Source organism: Taudactylus pleione, unplaced genomic scaffold (genome assembly GCF_031769625.1).
Source record: "Taudactylus pleione unplaced genomic scaffold, aTauple2 ptg000256l, whole genome shotgun sequence".
Classification (NCBI taxonomy): domain Eukaryota; kingdom Metazoa; phylum Chordata; class Amphibia; order Anura; family Myobatrachidae; genus Taudactylus; species Taudactylus pleione.
In genome coordinates this window covers 2,168,366-2,188,035 of record NW_028284658.1, presented here as the reverse complement: position 1 = coordinate 2,188,035, position 19,670 = coordinate 2,168,366, and the positions used below count along the sequence as shown (strand labels likewise).

The 19,670-nt window shown below is 44.3% G+C and overlaps 1 protein-coding gene across 1 annotated transcript in view; it reads left to right on the top strand.

Moving 5' to 3' along the window:
* Nucleotides 1-19,670, top strand: part of CDK5RAP1 (CDK5RAP1 mitochondrial tRNA methylthiotransferase) — a 137,960-nt gene that overhangs the window by 116,055 nt on the left and 2,235 nt on the right. The gene's annotated exons all lie outside the window — the stretch shown is intronic.

The window sequence follows — 19,670 nt, the reverse complement described above, 5'->3', positions numbered from 1 at the left end:
AGGGGGTCCCCCAACTCCCCAAGGATCCCTGGCCTTGGCTCACTAGCGGTCAGGGTTGATGCTCGGGAGCCCGGTGAAATGGCTCTCCTGCTGTGGCATCAGCCCCGCGCTAGAAAAAGTCAGGTGCTGGTTGTGAAAAATACAGGGGAACCTTACTCATTTTTTCCCCCTGTATTTCCAGGACCAGCTCGGAGCCCAGTGCTGGTTGCCCTGAATATGGGGGACCCCCTACGTCATTTGACCCCGGTATTTTGGCAACCAGGACTTGTTCTGGAAAACCTGGTGCTGGTTGTGTTTGGGGTGAGGGGGGGTGATGTCCCTTTTTTTTATTTTACACAAATTTACATTTTAACACAGGTGCATAGATGGATCTCACTGATTCATCCATGTATCTGTGTTTATTTTCTCAAATGCATGACCAGCGCCAGTGAGCACTTCTGCCACTGGTCTGCATGCTGCTGCCCCGCACTCCTGCAGCCTGCTTCCATAGTCGTCTTTCCCTGTGCATCCCCAAAACACCTGTGTACCATTTTGTTGCCCTTCTTCCATGCAGGTGGCCCGGTTTGCTCTTCCAAATCCTGATACAGTATTTAATACATTTTAAAAAAGCAATGAAATTCCATAGACAAAAAAACCTTATGGTTTCACGTGTCCCATTAAGGCTTCTTAGACATGATCTGAAATTTCACAAATCCTATTGAATTTCTGCCCCTCAAACTTCAAAAAGCAATGAAATTACGATCATTAAGGCTGACACCTTATTGGACCTATTCCTTGCGTAATGCAGATATGGTATGCCATGACACCATGTGGTTAACTGCAGATTCAGCACTCTCACAGAGTGAGATAGCTGTCACTCCCAAAATGGCGGAGCTGTTAATTCACAGAATTGTGTGCTAACTTTAGCTGGAGCACATTTTGTTGACTGTCTCGGTGCTCCGTTTGGTAGCCTTAATGGTAAGACCACTTTTAGGTCAACTACAATGCAAAACAAGTCATTAGTAAATATTTCAGACAAAAATCATTGCATTAATATATCTTTAAAAATATATGGTAAGCAATCCACATTACATGTATAGCAGCATCAGACTTAGCTCAAGCATATTTGTACCTGATATGGAATGTGTTGGATCTGTGAAATTAGTATTTAATTTTGGTGGCTAGTTGAAAGCAACTTTTGACCCCACATTGTATGTGTGTTTGTAAGATTTAGGGGTTGGGTACGGGATCCCGACAGTCAGAATCCTGACAGATTTTTGTAAGTACTATAACCCCCTAACCCTTCACCTAGTGCCTAACCCTCCCCCTTACCCTGTCAAATATTAAAACTGAATGAAGTACAATAAATTACAACACTTTCTGTATGTTATTATAAATATTACTTTCATTATGAGTGTAATTTCCTATTTTCTATGAAACTGTATATTGATGTTTAGTCTTATTAGTCAGCATTTGATATGTATTGTTTTATAGATAAATACTGCATCTGCTGTGAATATAAATGTAATATTATTGATGTAATGTTCTAGATCCTTTTATTTGCTGTTAAGCAATGTAATGTGCTGCCCCTGAAACTCAATATTTCCCCTCACCTATGATACTGTGGAGCAAAGGAAATCCAGCATGGGATAGTCATCGGCGGGGCCCTCAGGCTTATGAAGATCCAGCCGCGCACACAGGAAAAGTTTCTGACCTATCCAACGTTGAGTATACACAGATCCCTGCCTGTACCCAATGATTTTATTCCCTAAGAACTATTTGTATGTTAAACTTTAAATTGTACTGCAGTGACCTTTGGAAGTCGGTGCATTCAGAATTGAAGCCCAACAGGTCCTAAACCTCAAGCCTCTGAACAAGTTGATCAAGGTGCCCAGATTTTATAACGAAACCCTACGTGCTATTGAACCGGCTATGGAGCCTGGGGACTTTATGGTGTCTCTGGACATTCAAGACACTAACCTACATGTACCTATAGCGCCTTCTTAGCAGTATATCCGGGTTTCTATACTAGAGCAACATTACCAATTTCAAGCTCTGCCTTTTGGTGTTTCTGCACCTCCTAGGGTCTTTACAAAGATCATGGTGGTTATGGCGGCCTATCTTTGTTATCAAGGGATCAGATTGCTCCCACACCTGGACGATTTTGCTCTTAGCAAGCTCCCCGGAAACTCTTCACTACCATCTACAAATAACCATTGCCTTTCTACAAACACGGTTGGCTGAGCAACTGGAAAAAGTCTTCCTTAACTCCTTCTCAAAGAATGGTGCATCTGGGAACCCTCCTGGACTCTTAGACTCAGAGAATCTTCCTGATAGCAGACAAAATATCTGCACTACAGCACCAAGTGCGTAGACTACTCAGTCGCTGAGTGTCAATTTACTCTGCAATGTAGACCTTGGGATCCATGGTGTCCACCTTCGACATGCTGGAGTTCGCTCAGTTTCACTCAAGACCCCTACAACACCTGATCCTATTCAGATGGAACGGGCTGCCCCATCTGCTCAGATCCCGGACAATGGGCCTCTCTCTGGAGGTTCGCCTGTCCCTCTCCTGGTGGCTACAGATTTCCCACTTAAACAAGGGTCGCTGCTTATGGATCCCAGACTGGGCACTTCTCACCATGGGCGCAAGAAACCGTGTGTGGGGCGCAGCGACCATCCAGCACTCCTTCCAGGGATGCTGAACTCCAACTGAGGCTGTCTTACCAATCAACGTCCTGGAACTCCGGGCCATTTACAAAGCCCTCGCTCGGGCTCAAGATCTTCAGGGCAGACCAGTAAAAGTACAGTCCGACAATGCCACGGCGGTGGCCTACCTCAATCACAAAGGAGGCACTCAAGTTGGTCAGCAATGGCAGAAGTGTCCTGCATTCTCACATGGGCTGAACGCCATCTTCACAGTGTTCATCCCGGGGATTCTCAATTGGGAAGCAGGTTTCCTCAGCCATACGATGAGCATGCAGGGGAGTGGTCTCTACATCCAGAAGTCTTTTGGCTCCTGCTGAACAAATGGGGCCAACTGGACGTGGACATCATTGCCTCATGACACAACCACAAGTTTCAAGATCAGTGCAGTGCTTCAGCACAACACAAAGCTCACAGGCACTTGGATTTTTTCTATTCTGCTCCGTGTTATATTTTGTTTGTAAACAATTCTTTGAAAGTCTATGAGCTGTATTCCTGTCTATGGAAAGTAATTGCAGGTTGGTTCGATGATCTACTGACTTCTATTTGCGTGTTTGGTCATCTATTTCTGTGTGGGGTGTTTTGAAGATGCGCTCCCTTTCCATCACTCTTGAGGGCGTGCCCGCCACTTGCGGACATGCTGGGCTGCCCCCAAGTTCTCCCTTTTCTGAATAGATGCTAGGCAGCGGTGATCGCTGCACCGCTATTTTGCCCATCCGCTGGATACTGCGGCCCACGGGTGGGGGACAGTGCCAAAAGGGCAGGGTGTATTCTGCCCTTTTGAAATCAGGCAGGGCACTCAAACCCTTTTGGCTGGAGTTGTAGGGAACGAGTTTTGATTTAGCTGCATTTTGCTTCTCAGACATGGTCCCTTGCACAGATGGGGCCATTGTGTGTTTCCTGTAAAGTCTTCCAAAGGGGTATTTACAATAAAGCATGTGGCCGAAATTAAACAGTTTAATAAGCGAAAAGGAATTTGAGCTTGAAAGATACTGTAAGGACTTATTTTGAGACTCATTATTTTATTTCTCATGCTGACCCTAATAGAGACCTTTTATTGGGGGCTCAGCAGGAGGGGTGAATCACCTGTATGATCAGTCCAAATGTAGATTAGACTTATTTCCACACACTTAAGGTACTAGCAGGTGATATTGAGGGTAGTTCTCTGGCAAGGGTGGATACATTTTGTAAAACCATCATATCCATTCTTGAATTTGTAGGTTGTTTCAGGGGAGGAGATTGCTGACACTTTTACTTTTATAACTACCTTTATACTGCTAAATCTACATACAGTAGACCTGTTCTTAGCTTCATGATTACTTATCCCTGGCCAAACTGCTATGGTTTTTCCAGAGTGCCTCATAGTTCTTTGGCACTCCCGAAACAGGAGCTAGATTAGGCTCTAGTCTCGCTTCCTGCCTTCAAAGCCCCTGGGTAGATGGTGTCCCTGTGGAGGTATATTAAAATTCAGAAACTTTTTTTTTTTTTTAAACTTACACCAGTCTCTTTGAGGCTGAAAGTTTTCCACATCTATGTTTGAAGTCCTCTTGTTGTAATCCCTAAGGACCCTCTTGTGCAGAGTCATATTGATGTTAAAATATTGCCTATGATACCTGCTATCAGACCTAATGCTATTATAGAGCAAATTGTACACCCGGATCAAACTGGGTTCAAGTCAGAGGAATCTGCCACAGAATTTGTGTTGATTATTCCTTCATCTGCAGATGTCTTATGTGGCAGTTAGGGAGTCATGGTTGTGTCCCTGAAAATTGCTAAGGCTTTTGACTCCATTGAGTAGAATTACTTATGAAAGGTGTTGGTGAGATATGGCCTAGGCCCAAAGTTTATTCAGTGGGTACAGTTCTACTTTGCACTAGCTACTAGAGTCTTAATGTGTTAATTACCACAATTTGGCTCCATTTGATTAGGGTTTAAGTACCCAACAGGACTTTCCCCAGCATTGTTTGACTTGGATACAGAGCTGCTTGCTTGTCTCATACACTTATTTGGCGCCTATGGGCCTGACTACTATTGATACCATACCATGGACCACATTTTTTTTTTAGGGTGGTGGATACCATTGGTGCCTTCTCCAGTCGTCTTTAATTGGATGATATTCATTATTTTCCCACCTTATTGGTTCCCTCCCCTACCAGTTAAGCCCCTCTTGTCCACACGAGTGGACCTTCAGGTTTCGGGGGTTTGGATGACTCCCAACGCTGTTAACTATGTCATACATAATGTTGACCCTGTCACTACACACTTTAAGTTAAAAGCTAAATTTTTGGGAAAAACGTTAATTCACAATTACTGTGAAAGCCCACATAATTGTACATACCTCAGCACTCCCTCGTTTCAGGATCTTTACTGCTATCAATCGGATTTTCTACTCATATGTGTGGAGTGAGAAGAGAACTAAAGTTGGGCTTTGAACCCCTGTGTAGGTCTAAAACATCTGGGTCCTGGCGTTGCCTCACCTTATATTTATTATATAGCCTCTCAGTTTGCTTATTTGCTGAGCTGGGCGAAGGACTTGTTTGATATGACACTTGTGTGCCTCGTTGCTGAGCAGACAGGGCCTCCCTTATCTGGTGCAGGTCCTAATTTTTTGAGTTTCTTGCTGTTGGGGCAGAACTCATATGGCAGACCTTTATAGCGTGATGATTTGCATATTATTTGGAGGGACTGGGGGTGAGTCCTGCTACTCCTTTGATTTAAGAGTGCTTTTCCCAAGCTGGGAAGGCTCAGCTCAGACTATTTTTCTTTCACAATGGACACCTTGGGCTAAATATAATAGGGTCAGATTTTTGAAAATGTGCAAGTATAGAGCTATACTCAGACATTTTTAGAACTCATCCTATGTAATTGGGTGACAGAACATGCAAACTTGCATGTTTCTCATACTCCCGCAACTCACATTGCCGAAACTCGCATCCAGATGTTTTCCCACGGAAAACATACAACTCGCACGTATTATTTCCTTAATGCTTGCATAAAAATAGACCTGCTTCAGGCAAGTGAGTACAGTCTGAGCAGGTGAGAGTTACACAGGGGCATGCACAGATCAGTGATATCCATGCATGCTTATGTGTCAAAAAAAACCTATAAAAAGTGTAAAAATTAAAAAATAATTGACGTGGACCTCCCTCCTCCAAAAGCACAACCAGCACTGGGCTTTTCTGAGCCAGTCCTGGCTGTGAAATTACAGGGGAAAAGACGTAGGGGTCCCCTGTATTTTCTTCAACCAGCACCAGGCTCAGTGAGTCAGTCCTGGTAGTGGAAATAGGGGGGACAAAATGAGTAGGGGTCCCCCATATTATCCACAACCAGCACCGGACTCTTTATAGCGGGGCTGTAATGCCACAGCCGTGTGACTCGCTTCACAGGGTCCACCAGCTAAAAGGCCTTATTCAGAGCCGCTCGCTGCTGGCAGGGTGTGTTTTTTTTTTTTTCTCCAGGCCGCTTGCTAAGCTGTGGGTGACCACCCACAGCTATTGCGAGTGGCCTGGAGTCCGTCTCGATTATAGCGATCGTCGGGCTTGTGACGAGACCTGTGGTAGGGTCTCTGCTACTGCAAGCCCGAGTGGACCTCCTGCTCTAATAGAGCAGGAAGTCCACTACTGACATCACTAGTGATGTCAGTAGGGCCTCCCACAAATGCCAGGGCGTTTGTGCAGCCACCCCCCCTGGGGCGAGCTGTCAGTCACCATCGACAGCCGCTCCGTCTTGTAGCAAGCCCCGCAGTGACTGAAGCTCAGACGCTCATCGGGGCTCGCACATGCCGGACACGGCGTGTGCGCGGTAGGGAACCATCGAGCCGCTTGCGAGTGGCTCTGAATCAGCCTGAAAGTCTAATCATTCCATTCTAGTCAGCCCTGGCCGGGGATCCCTGGGGAGGTGGAGACCCCCCAAAATGGGGTTCATCCTCTCAAGAGCACCCCAGGTGCTGGGTTGATTGTGTAAAAAAATAGATTAAATAATATTCTTATTACAGTAGAGCTAGAGGTCCCAGCAAGCCTCCACCGTATGCTGGTACTTGGAGAACCACAAGTACCAGCATGTGGGGCATTAAGGACCCGCTGGTACCATTAATTCACCTGCAAAAGAAATATTAAAATAAACACAGGACATACACAGTGAAAATTCAACTTTATTACACTCGCACCTACTGTAGCTTGTCCTTAGTGTAGATTGTGTTCCCTTGTCCAGTAGAAACGATATAGTTACCTAAATAAAATAACATACTCACCTACTCTTTGGTTCTGGTCCTCCACTGTCCATATAGGCAGTGCTTAAAGTTGTCCTAGAGATGTGGTGGAACTCGCCCCCTCCCCGTCCTCAGCGCTTTTTTAATAAAGGGACAGTGCGCACTGCACAAAGGGGCATGGTCTCAAAAGAAAAGGGTGTGGTCACAATAGTATACCCAATTCAAATTACGTCCCACAGTAGCACAATCTACACCGCACATAGGCCCTCATTCAGAGCCGTACGCTCTGAGCAGAGCGCACGCTCTGAATGAGGGCCGGGTTCCATTTTCATGGAGCGTCCTCCTGGACGCTCGTATAGCTGTGGGTCACCACCCACAGGCTATACGAGCGTGCATTGTGATGGTCGAGACCATCGCGACCATCGAATTTGCGAGCCGGAGCCTGCGGTTGAGGTTTTCAACCGCAAGCTCCGGAGTGATTTTGGCTCTATCAGAGCCAAAATCACTCCCACTGACATCACTAGTGATGTCAGTGGGCCGGCTTCTGACGGGAGGCGTTCCCGTGGGAACGCTCCCGTCAGGGAGGCACGCCCCCGGCACGCCCACCAAAGGGGGCGTGCTGTCAATCAACATTGACAGCACGCCCCCTTTGATCGGACACAACGAGCGAAGGACTTTCCTTCGCTCGTCGCGTCTGGCGCATGCTCGTCGCGTCTGGCGCTCCCTCCGTCGTGCGCATGCTCAGTCCATAACATCGACCCACTTGCGAGCGGACAGCCGCTCGCGAGTGGGTCTGAATCAGGCCCATAGTTCCCTTTATTTACTTTACACCACATAGTATCCCTTATTTATATTATGACACACAGTAGTGCCCTTTATACACAATGGGGGTCATTCAGACCCGCTCGCGAGCGGCAGTATGCTCGCAAGCGGGTCGATGTTCCCCACTGCGCATGCGCACGATGGAGGGAGCGAGACCCGATGAGCGAAGGGCTTTCCATCGCTCCGGGTCTCGCATCAAAGGGGGCGTTCTGTCGATGTTCATTGACAGCACGCCCCCTTTGGTGGGCGTGCCTGCCAGACTGAGGCGTTCCCATGGGAACGCCTACCATCTGGAGCCAGCCCCACTGACATCACTCCAGGGCTTGTGGCAGGGAGACCCTACTGCAGGGTCTCTGTCGCAAGTCCGATGGTCGTGACCATCGCGACCATCTTTTTGGACGCTCCTATATGCTGTGGGTGGTGACCCACAGCTATACGAGCGTCCAGAAGGACGCTCCAGGAGGGCCCTGATTCAGAGCGAGCGCTCTGGTCAGAGCGTTCGGCTCTGAATCAGGCCCAATGTCTATAGTAGTGCCCCTAATACACAATGCTCACAGCAGTAGTGCCCCTTATGCAGTGACCACTTTAGTGTCATTGCATATGTAATGCCCCTAGTAGTGGTGCCTCTTATGCAAAGCCCACATTGATAGTGTCCCCTATGCAATGCCCCCATTAGTAATGCACCCAGTAGTTGTGCCTCTTACACAAAAATAAACCGTAACAACACACAATACCTACCTTAAGCCCCGCTCCTGCGTCTGCTGCCATCCGACTGCCTGCTCCTCGGAACTATGGGAGACGTCTCTCCCATAGTGCTCACTGCGGAAGCCAGAGCTAATGAGTGAGCTCCGGCTGCTGCTGTAGGGAAGGAGCCAGGTGCCGCTGGTATGAAAATCTTAAGATCTTAGTGGTGCAGGACTGAGTGCCCGGGTACAATGGGATGGAGGAGGCAGAACTGGTTCCGCCTGCAAATAGTACTGACGGAGCACAGTTCCACACCATTCCAGCCCACTTTAACCCCTGCATATAGGCATTCACCGTCTTCAGAAAAAACCTACCCGAAAAACCGTCATCTAAGGCTGGACGCAGCCGCGTCATTTCACATAGAAATGCATTGGCTGAGAGAAGCAAGCCTCCACTTCTCTCAGCCAATGAGTGGTTCCAACCATTGACTTCAATTGTGGGAACCGCTAGGTAACGTTTAGTAGGTCACATTGCAAGATGCATTACATGATGCGAGTTTACCAGCAGTTTAATTCGCATGCAAGTCAAACTGAAACACTGTAACTTGTACCCTAGTACGTTTGCGAGTTTCGGGACAAACTTGCACCTTCCAAATGTGCGAGAAGATCCGAGTTTGTCCCGCACAAAAAAAATAAATGGATTGAGCACAGGTTATGCTCTGTATATGGGATAATACCCCATGTATTAGATAGTAACAGATCTAATATTGTATGCTAAATAGGGTTTATTGTATCCCTCTGTCTTTTTAAAATGGGTCTTCATGGCACTGCTGATTGTCTGAAATTCGCATCTACTGATTGTGGTTTTATAGCATCTGCTCTGGACGTGTCCCGGAGTATATGATTAATAAATGAGAGTTTGAAATAATATTAGGGTTACCAGTCCTATGATTCCGCCCATGATTCATTTGGACTCTCCCTTGGAGAAACTATTAAAGTTTTATAGTTTTGCCTATCTACAATTGCCAAGGTTATAATTCCTAGGGCGAGGCCTGATTCCGAGATTTCCGCAATGCCGATATCTATGCAGTGTTAATGGTTGTTGGCCATTGCGCACGTGCAGCGATTGTGTTGCAATTACGCTTGCACAGTGGATTCACTTGCAAAGTGAGTGACAGGTAGTCAGCGTTTGAGGCAGGTAATGGGGGAGGTGTCTAGGCAAACGCAGACGCCTCGGATCATTTAAACTCCGTTTCATGGGTGTGTATAAATTAGCCATGAGAGCTCTCTGTGTCAGGAGAGTCACAGTGTTCGAGTCAGGTCAGACTTTCCTTACAAGCTGCGTGGCTGCCCGATCTGCATTGTTATTGATGTTTACTCTATTGTATGTCGTCTGATGTATACGAGAAGGCAACAGTGGGCATCCCTATGCTCTGCTAAGCTTTGGAAGGCATTAGCATATTTTAGCAATTGCAATCCATAAGAGATCGGAGTTGCGTTGGCATTAGAGTATCTCGGAATCAGGCCCTTGGTTTGCAACAGCATATCCCAATCCATTTAAATGGAGGACTCTAGTCAATTATAGAGCTGATCACAAAAGATACATTTACAGATACATATACACTTTTTTTCAGTCTTCTGTGGATTTTTGTAGCACTGCAGCCTTCTTTTTCCAGAAATTCAACGACGGCTCTTTGTTTCATCTTTGATTCCGTGGTATTTCTTGGACTACCTAAACAAAAATACATATATAGCTAGCAGACATATTAAACTACAAACTGACAAAGTTTCAAATAAAAATTGCATATTATTTCAGCGTTATGAGCATTTAGGCATTACTTTTTGGACAACCCTCGTAACAATTTTATTATACAAATGTTGCAGACAACCAAACACAGCAGTAGTTACTGCGCAAGGTTGAGATAATTATCATTAAATATAACATTTTAATAATATTTAATGCTCTCTGATGAAATGTACATGAGACTTGTTAAAAATAAAAATCTTGGTTTAATATACATTAAAACGCATATTGCATTAAATTGAATACATCAAATTGGAACTGTTAATATAGAATAATTTCTAAATAGATACATAAAACAATCCTGTGGCAACAGAATATCATCTGCACATGTAATTCTTGATATAGAATTGCTGGCGTCACAGCACGAAAACATAATGTCTCAATTGTATAATAGATAATCGGTTATTGTATATTGAAGTGTGGCCACACTACTGATAAATAATGTACGATCCAGTATATAAAAGTACTGATTATAATAAGGCAGTCTTGAAAAAGTCCTGATAATACAGGGCGAAACGCGTTGATTGATTTGCCTTCCAGGAGATCCTGTGTTAACGAATATTTATTATTGAGTATCTTCAACCTAAATTCAGAAGCCCCATTGCTGACCAGGGAGATTGTCAGCGCATCTGAAGGACACAGTGTGAGCATCTGGAGCACTAATTGCCCAGCAAGCCCTGGCCACGACCTATGCAGTAGCTGCTGCCGTTGCCTCCCAGATCAACCTGTCATTGGAGGCCCAGCAAGCCCTGACCGTTCATTTGGAGGAGCACTCGATTGTTGGAGTGACTGCTGCACAGTGCTTGGTGCTTTTGCAGCGGCCGCTGTTATCCCGCGGAAGGCGGACAGTGATCGGAGCAAGCGGAGGATTGTCAGCAGGTCCTATTCCTATCTGGGAACCTGATAACCCGGTCAACACCTGCTATTGAGACACACGTACCCAGTCAGTGCTGGAGAAGGTGGAGATCTTGCCGCCTAAGGAAAGTTGCCCAATTACCATCAAACGGTATTATTAACTCTATACATAACAAGCTTTATTAGGTTGGAGTACCAATATTATAAACAGTACTTTTATATACTGGATCGTACATTATTTATCAGTAGTGTGGCCACACTTCAGTATACAATAACCGATTATCTATTATACAATTGAGACATTATGTTTTAGTGCTGGGACGCCATCAATTCTATATCAAGAATTACATGTGTAGATGATATTCTGTTGCCACAGGATTGTTTTTTGTATCTATTTAGAAATTATTCTATATTAACAGTTCCAATTTGATGTATTCAATTTAATGCAATATGTGTTTTAATGTATATTAAACCAGGATTTTTATTTTTAACAAGTCTCATGTACATTTCATCAGAGAGCATTAAATATTATTATTATTTTATATTTAATGATAATTATCTCCACCTTGCGCATTAACTACTGCTGTGTTTGGTTGTCTGCAATTATCTACTTGGTCCTAACTAGACCAAGATTGTTACTAGCTAGCAGGTGGTTATTTAACTCAATTTAATTTATTTCAACAATAAGCGCCGGGTATTGTAGTTTTCTAGACTACTAAATTTCTTTTGATTATACAAATGTTGTCTTGGAAAAAGCTCCAAGGTGCGCGCAAAACGCATTGATTGGGATACCCTTGTTCACTTAACTACCTTGGGAAAAAACCTTTTCCTCTATTACACTCGGCAATCAATTTGTATCTCCCAGTGGCAGCCCTTTAACACCAATAGGCTGTGTACTCATTACTCCAGGAGAAGGCGGAAGCAGTAACAATTAAGTTATTCACCCGAAATTTTACACACGTCGGACGGCTGTCCGAGATCCTCATACCACGTTACCAGTTGAGACACAGAGAGCCAGGACGCAGCACAACGGGACCCACAGCTACTGTATAATTTCACAAGGAAGGTAAGCTAACCATTCTATTTGCTGCTGGGGCCTGGTTTACAACGGGCATCTATGAATTAAATCCACGAGCACCTGGGACAGATATTTTATCATATTGTTCATTTGCAAATGTCATAATTGACCATAGACGCTCTTGATATTTATACATATGGTCATGATGCATGGCTAATTAAATTCTGTGCAGTGTTGCTGAACTGGCGCACTACAAGCACCAGCCTGTATTAACAAACTGGACATTTACTGGAAAGATATCCCATGGAGTAACTGAGGAATTCCAAACAATAATCATTGTGAAATACAGGTTGAGTCTCCCATATCCAAAATGCTTGGGACCAGGGGTATTTTGGATATCGGAATATTCCGTATTTTGGATTAATTGCATACCATATTGAAATGTCTTAGGAAAAGGGCCCAAATCTAAACACAACACATTTATGATTTATATACACCTTATACACACATCCTGCAGGTAATTTTATGCAATATTTTCAATAATTTGGTGGCTCAAACAAAGTTTGTGTACATATATGAAATTCATGTATGTGTCATATACACCTTATACACACAGCCTATAGGTCATTTTATACTTTATTTTTAATAATTTTGTGCCTTAAACAAAGTTTGTGTACATTAAAACATCAAAAATCAAAGTTTTCACTATCTCAGTCATGCCAAAAATATTCCGTATTTCGGAATATTCCGTATTTCGGAATATTTGGATATGGGAGACTCAACCTGTACTGTATTATACATATCTATAATTAAGAAACATTTGGGACAATCAAAACAACAATGAACAACAGCGTTGTGTAATGCCTAAACCTGAATCAATACTAGATATAGAAAATTTTATAAAAAATTGTGCCAGAAATAAGAATTAAAAGTAAATCATACATTTTCATAGGCCACGCCTCCTATGTGATGTTATTTGGAGGCGTGTCCGCATGGCACGTCTCCAAACAACGTCAGGCTGGGGGGGGAGCCTCACTAGCTGGGCTTCCCCCAGCCCTCTCCCGTCACTGAATGGATATATGTCTGGATCACAGGTTCTCAAACTCTGTCCTCGGGACCCCAAACGGTGCAGGTTTCCTGACAGAATAACAAATGAAATTAGCTCCACCTGTGGATCTTTTAAAATGTGTCAGTGAGTAATGAACACACCTGTGCACCTGCTGGGTGACCTGGAAAACGTGACCTGTGTGGAGTCCTGAGGACCGAGTTTGAGAACCACTGGTCTAGATCACCACATTAACCTTGTATAGCAGCTGTGGTTTCAGATGCTAAATATATGGGCAGAGATGGTTATAATCCCATGCATGTGAGCATGGAACCTAAAATCTGTTTAAAGTTCCACAAGAAAAAGCATCATGGTCACGAGACAGATGGAGCACGAGGTGCGTTGGTGAGTGAGGACATATTGTACATATTGCACTCACTGAGAACTTCATTTCACAAAACCTGCACTGAAACGGATAGTAGAAAACTTAAATTCCCCAAATCTATTTCTGGACAGTTGTCGTCAGTGTTCAGCAGGATTCAGTGTGGGAATTACTGTTTACATTCGTTATATCACCTATCCGGATAAGACATTTTTTTGGAAGTCACTATATTTTTCTTGGATAACTTTAAACAGATCTTAGGTTCCATGCTCACATGCATGGTATTATAACCATCTCTGTCCATATATTTAGCATCTGAAACCACAGCTGCTATCCAAGGTTAATGTGGTGATCTAGACATACAGTATATATTACTAATTATTGTTTTGTCACAGTGTTTATTGGCTCTTTTGATGTTATGTATTTTTATACATATTTTATATGTGTATTTATATTTGTTACATTGGCCAATGATGTCTGTTTCATATTATTAAATTTGCATATTTTGTACACTCAAGTCATATTTTTTATGATTTACTTTTAATTCTTATTTCTGGTACAATTTTTTATTCAATTTTCTATATTATTGATTCAGGTTTTAGGTGTTACATTGTTTTTTTGTGTGTTTCCTTTTGGCTTGCAACCATAAACAGCTGCATGGAAACACTTATTAACACAATTAAGATTTATCAGTGTTCCATCTGCTGATGAGAAGGTTTCATTGGATAGGAAGCACTGTGATTATATGTTGCTAATATCCCTATCCATAGGTAGTTACAATACATTTTATTGGCATTAACAATAGTTGACACATTTGATCTACATGTTTACATTTTTAGAATTTCTGTATAATAAATTATTACATGATACAGAGAAGCCTGACTGATCATTGAAGTGTAATTTATCAATCGGTGAATTGTCAGCAATAGCGCGGTCTATATTAGTTTCATGGTTTTGCAACTGACATCTAATCCAGTTGCATTGTCTAAACAATTCATCTTTTATATATATAATATATATATATATATATATATATATATATATATATATATATATATATATATAGACCATAAATATTTCTAGTATGTAGAAAAAATCTTTATGTATTAACATACCTCTCTAAAAGCGCTGAGACTACTATAGTTTCCAGGTAACTGGATAGCTATAGTATCTTGGATAGCTATAGTATCTTTTTTGTTTTTTCATAAGGACACTATGGGCCTGATTCAGCAAGGATCGCTATTCTGCTAATACGCACGCTACACAGTTGCTAATATCAGTGGTGATATGCAAATGTTTGCAATCGCATTGCGATCACAGCCTAACATAAGGACGCCCACTTCCCCTTACACACATCTGTATATTTGGGCAGATATGTGTAATCGGTTAATCGATAACATCGGACCCATACGGACAGTTAAGGCAGGTCAGACCTCACTCAGGAGTTGCTAGAAGACCTCAGGCTGCGTCTGGTAGCGCAGTGTCTAATTTATGCACGCCCCTGCAAAGTCGTTGAGACGCACTGGCATGCCTGCGTTCGCCCGACCCACCCCCCCATCCCCGTCACTACCCACAAAGGGCACTTCCTGTCAATCGCTCTGCTCTGAGTCTGCGTAGCCTCTGCAGATGCAGTTCCCATCACAATTGCTAGTTCACAGCATGCGCATGTGCAAAGTAATCGACCGCGTGCGTATTAGCAACCGTGTTCCTTGCTGAATCAGGCCCTACATCTGGAATCATTGGTGTCACTCTTTGTTTGGCTTCCGCTAGAACACTGCACATGCTTTTCTCCTTATGTATACATGTAAGCTATTGTCTCTCCCCTTAGGTGTGGAGTTATGCCGCATATCCACTTGCAGATATAAATGAGCGATTGAATGTTAACGACATGGTTATCGCTCTATCGCTCATTAATTGTGCATAAATCTAGCAGTTTAATGTCAGAAACAACCAGCGATGCGCTCCCGCTGGTCGTTTCTGACATCAGTCATCGCCTGAACATGACGGTCAATCTGCCGATAATGACAGATTGACCATGTTCAGGGATGAAGGAGGGTGCCTGTACTGATCGACATATCGTTCAGTGTAGGCACTACAGGGGATGAGGAACGACAGTACGATTACAATGTGGTAATCTTACTGTCGTGCCACTATCTGCAAGTGGATACGTGGCTTTAGACTATTTATTCTGTTTCTCCTTCATCCACTAGGGGACACTGGAGTCTCAGTACAATGGGTACAGAAGTGGGTTAACTGGGAGCTGGCACTTTAATAAATTTGAATAGTAGCTAGCTCCTCCCCCTCTATACCCCCCTACAGGTCAGTCTAAATTTTGTGCCCTGTGAGCTGGTTGCTCTATGCAGAGCTCTCTGTTTTAATTAGATTCCTCGATCAGCATATGAGGACATGGACAGGCAGCTCCCTGCCTGTCTGCATCGTTGGAGCTGCCGAGAGACCCCACCGCAGCTGCTTGCGGTGTGCGCTGGGATCTTCAGCTACAGAGACCACTGTCTCTGGGGGGTACCTAGATGCGCTGCATGCGGCGTACGTCGCGGTCCCCCACTAGCAGACCTGCCACGGGAGCACTGGCAGCGGTAAGGTTAGTAACTCCCGGCACCCCGAATAGCAGGGCGGCCAGGAATACTATATGGCGGGCATCATTAATGAAGCCCGCTCAGCGCTGTAAACGGGCGCCCTAGCGGGGGGGGCGGAGCCCAACACTGAGTTCTGCTCCTGCCTTTCTAGCATCCCCAGCATTTCCAAGGCTGGCGGCCATTTTAAAGATAGCATGCTGCTGCAAGATGCTGAAAACAGCAGAGAGTCTGTCCTGTCCCAGGCTGTGATTACACAGTGGGGTCAGGCTACTGAAGAGTCATTAAAACTGTGTGTGCGCAGCCATTAATAGCACATTTACATTGTGTTTATAGCATGCTGGTCATTGTATCAGTGCTGTTTGGGCTGGGTTAAAACATATCCCTCTATGCCCTTATCTCTTCTTACTAACAAAAAAACAGCACAACTGGGTGCTCAGAGTGAAAAAACAAGTAAGAACAATAGATGTATGATATATATCTCACAGCTGCTACCCAATATTAGCCTCTAATTAAGCCAATAAGTTATATAGAAATGGAAAAGGTGAATCAACATATGGTTCACCTATAGGGAGCGCTTAAATGTGGATTACAAAATCAGGTATATTCAATATCACAATTTTTTAAGATCAATTAAGATACATATAAAAGCAATTATGAGGCTAAATAAATTGTCTCTCACAATACATTACATTTGTGACATGTAATAAACATAGTAGTAAGTCACTTCATTTGAATGTCAGCTCAGAGGGATACTGTATCCAGAAAAGGGGTTTAGAAACCTCAGAATCAGTATACCATTGCTGGCATAAGTGAAGTCATCATAGCTCCTCCTGAGAATGAAGATAATAAATAAATGTTCCACTCCAGTGGTAGTAATTAGTACGAGCCACAGTCTATGCTGATGCAGCAATCAGTAGCAGCAAACAGTAAAGATGGTATTTATGTAGACAATAAATCCCGGTATAATTACCCAGCTCACTCTTGATTTAAAAGATGTTTGGGTGAGAAGTGCCGGTCCGGAAATAGCGTGGATCCCGCTCGTGGGATGTTACCTTATGAGCGTGTGTCATTCAGTGCACTCTCACTGCGTGCTGAAGAAAGCGCTTGGTTAAAAGCTGGAAATGTCTCACTGTCTGCTGCGGTGGCTCAACTTCAAAGCAGGAGGTGTAGCAATCAATAAGATAGTTGTGTAGACTGGATTCAAAGTATCAGTATTCCCTGAAGTATACTGATACTGCCCCACCTTTTTCTTTACCAGCGAGTGCACTGTCACCCAAGGCTCTGAATTCCTCACACCTACTGGCAGGCAAGAAGTTTGCAGTGTGGGAAGGACTCTCCTCACCACAGACACCAGTCAGATGATGGGGGGCAGTGACTCAGGGAAGACACTTTTAGGACCGCTGGACTCGACCGGAGGCAGAACAGTCCATAAAGATTCTGAGTTAAAGACCGTGTTATATGCTCTTCAGATCGCACAGCACTGTTGAAGGGCCATGCAATCAGAGTGCAACCCGATATGGCCAAGCTGGTGGAGTACATAAACATACAAGGCGGCACCAAGAGATTGGTCTGCCATGAGGGAGGTTAGCCGAATTCTGCTTTGGGCAGAGAATTTTACAGTGGCAATTTCTGCGATTTTCATCCCAGGAGAAGGAAATTGGGAGGCAGAGTACCTCAGTCGGCAGGTCATTCATCCGGAAGAATGGTCACTTAATCCATAAGTATTTCTCCAACTGACTCTGCATTGGGGTTGACCTCTGGCCGACCTCATTGAGGCAAAATTGAACAACCAATCGCCAGTTTACTGCTCCCGAATAAGGGACCCGTAGGCAGGCGCAGTGGATGCACTGACAACACCATGACCGTTCACTACGTGTATCGGTTCCCTCCTTTTCCGCTCATTCCTCGAGTGCTTCAGAGAATCGAGCGAAAAAAAATAAAAAAAATTTGTCAGAGTGCTACTAGTAGCTCCAGATTGGCCCAGACGAGCGTGGTACTCCCACAGATGGAGTCTGTTGATAGACGAGCCGTGGCCGCTTCCTCTACAGGGCAGACCCCCTTCTTCAGGGTCCGATTTATTTATCAGGACTTAAGGCACTTTCATTTGATGGCTTGGCTATTGAAAGGGCCATCCTCAGGAAGAAGGGTATCCCGTCCAGTGTGATTCATACCGGGATTCGGGCTCGGAAGGAGATTACGTCTAAACATTACTACAGGATATGGAAAATGTATGTAGCTCAGTGTGAACGCCCCAGTTCATCTCTGTCAGAATTAAGATAGCACACCACCTTCTTTTTCTTCCGGCCACTTTATCAGCAGGCCTTGGTTCCTTAAAGGTACAGGTGTCTGCGCTGTCCATTTTCTTTCAAAGACAATTAGCCTTATTGCCGGATATCCAGACCTTTTTACTGGGAGTAGTCAGAATTCAGCCTTCTTTTGTGCCTCCTACGGCACCATGGGTCTTGGATTTGGTCCTGGTTTTTCTCCAGTCTGATACCTTTGAGCCGTTACAGAGGGTACAGATAAGGCATTTAACCTGGAAGGTTGTTCTTCTTTTGGTGCTCACTTCAGCGAGGCGCATGTCGGAGTTGGGGGCTCTATCCTGTTGCCCACTTTCTCATTTTCCATGAGGAAAGGGCGGAGTGGCGTACGCAGATGTCGTTTCTTCCTAAAGTTGTATCTGCTTTTCAGATAAACCAACCAATTGTGGTCCCATTGTTCAAGGACGAGTATCCAACCTCTAAATCCTTAGATGTTGTTAGAGCACTCCAGATTTATGTCGACAGAACTGCTTCTCTCCGAGAGTCGGATGCACTTTTTGTTCGGGTTGATGCGGCGCGACCAGGTTGGCCGGCTTCAAAACAAACCATTCAAGATGATTTCGTCTGACTATCAGAACTTTATATGGCGGCTTCAAGCCAGCCACCTTTTTCCGTTACGGCGCATTCAACGCGCTCGGTAGGTCCTTCTTTGACGTCTGCTCGTGGGGCCTCTTTAAACCATCTTTGTCGAGCGGCCTCTTGGTCAGGCAGGCTTACTTTGAAAAGTTTTATCGTTTTGATACTTTTGCGGCCTCTTCAGAGTTTGGCCATGCTGTTTTGCAGGGTTCTCAGCGCTCTCCCACCCAGGATGTGAGCTCTGGGACGTCCCCATTGTACTGAGACTCCAGTGTCCCCTAGTGGATGAAGGAGAAATCAGGATTTTGGTACTTACCGATGAATCCCTTTCTCCGATTCCACAGGGGACACTGGACCCCCACCCTGTGCTGTTCTACCTGCATAAGTTATTGTTTTCCAGGTTCAGACGGTTGTTTTTATCCATGGTCTGATTCGGATGTTATTGTTTCTTTTATAACACTATTTATTTCTCTTGTACATGAATGCTGTAGCTTTTTTATCTCCTTTCTCCTTTTATTCCAGCTCCCCTCGGGCACAGTTTATTTAGACTGACCTGTAGGTGGGTATAGAGGGGGAGGAGCTAGCTACTATTCAAATTTATTAAAGTGCCAGCTCCCGGTTAACCCACTTCTATACCCATTGTACTGAAACTCCAGTGTCCCCTGTGGAATCGGAGAA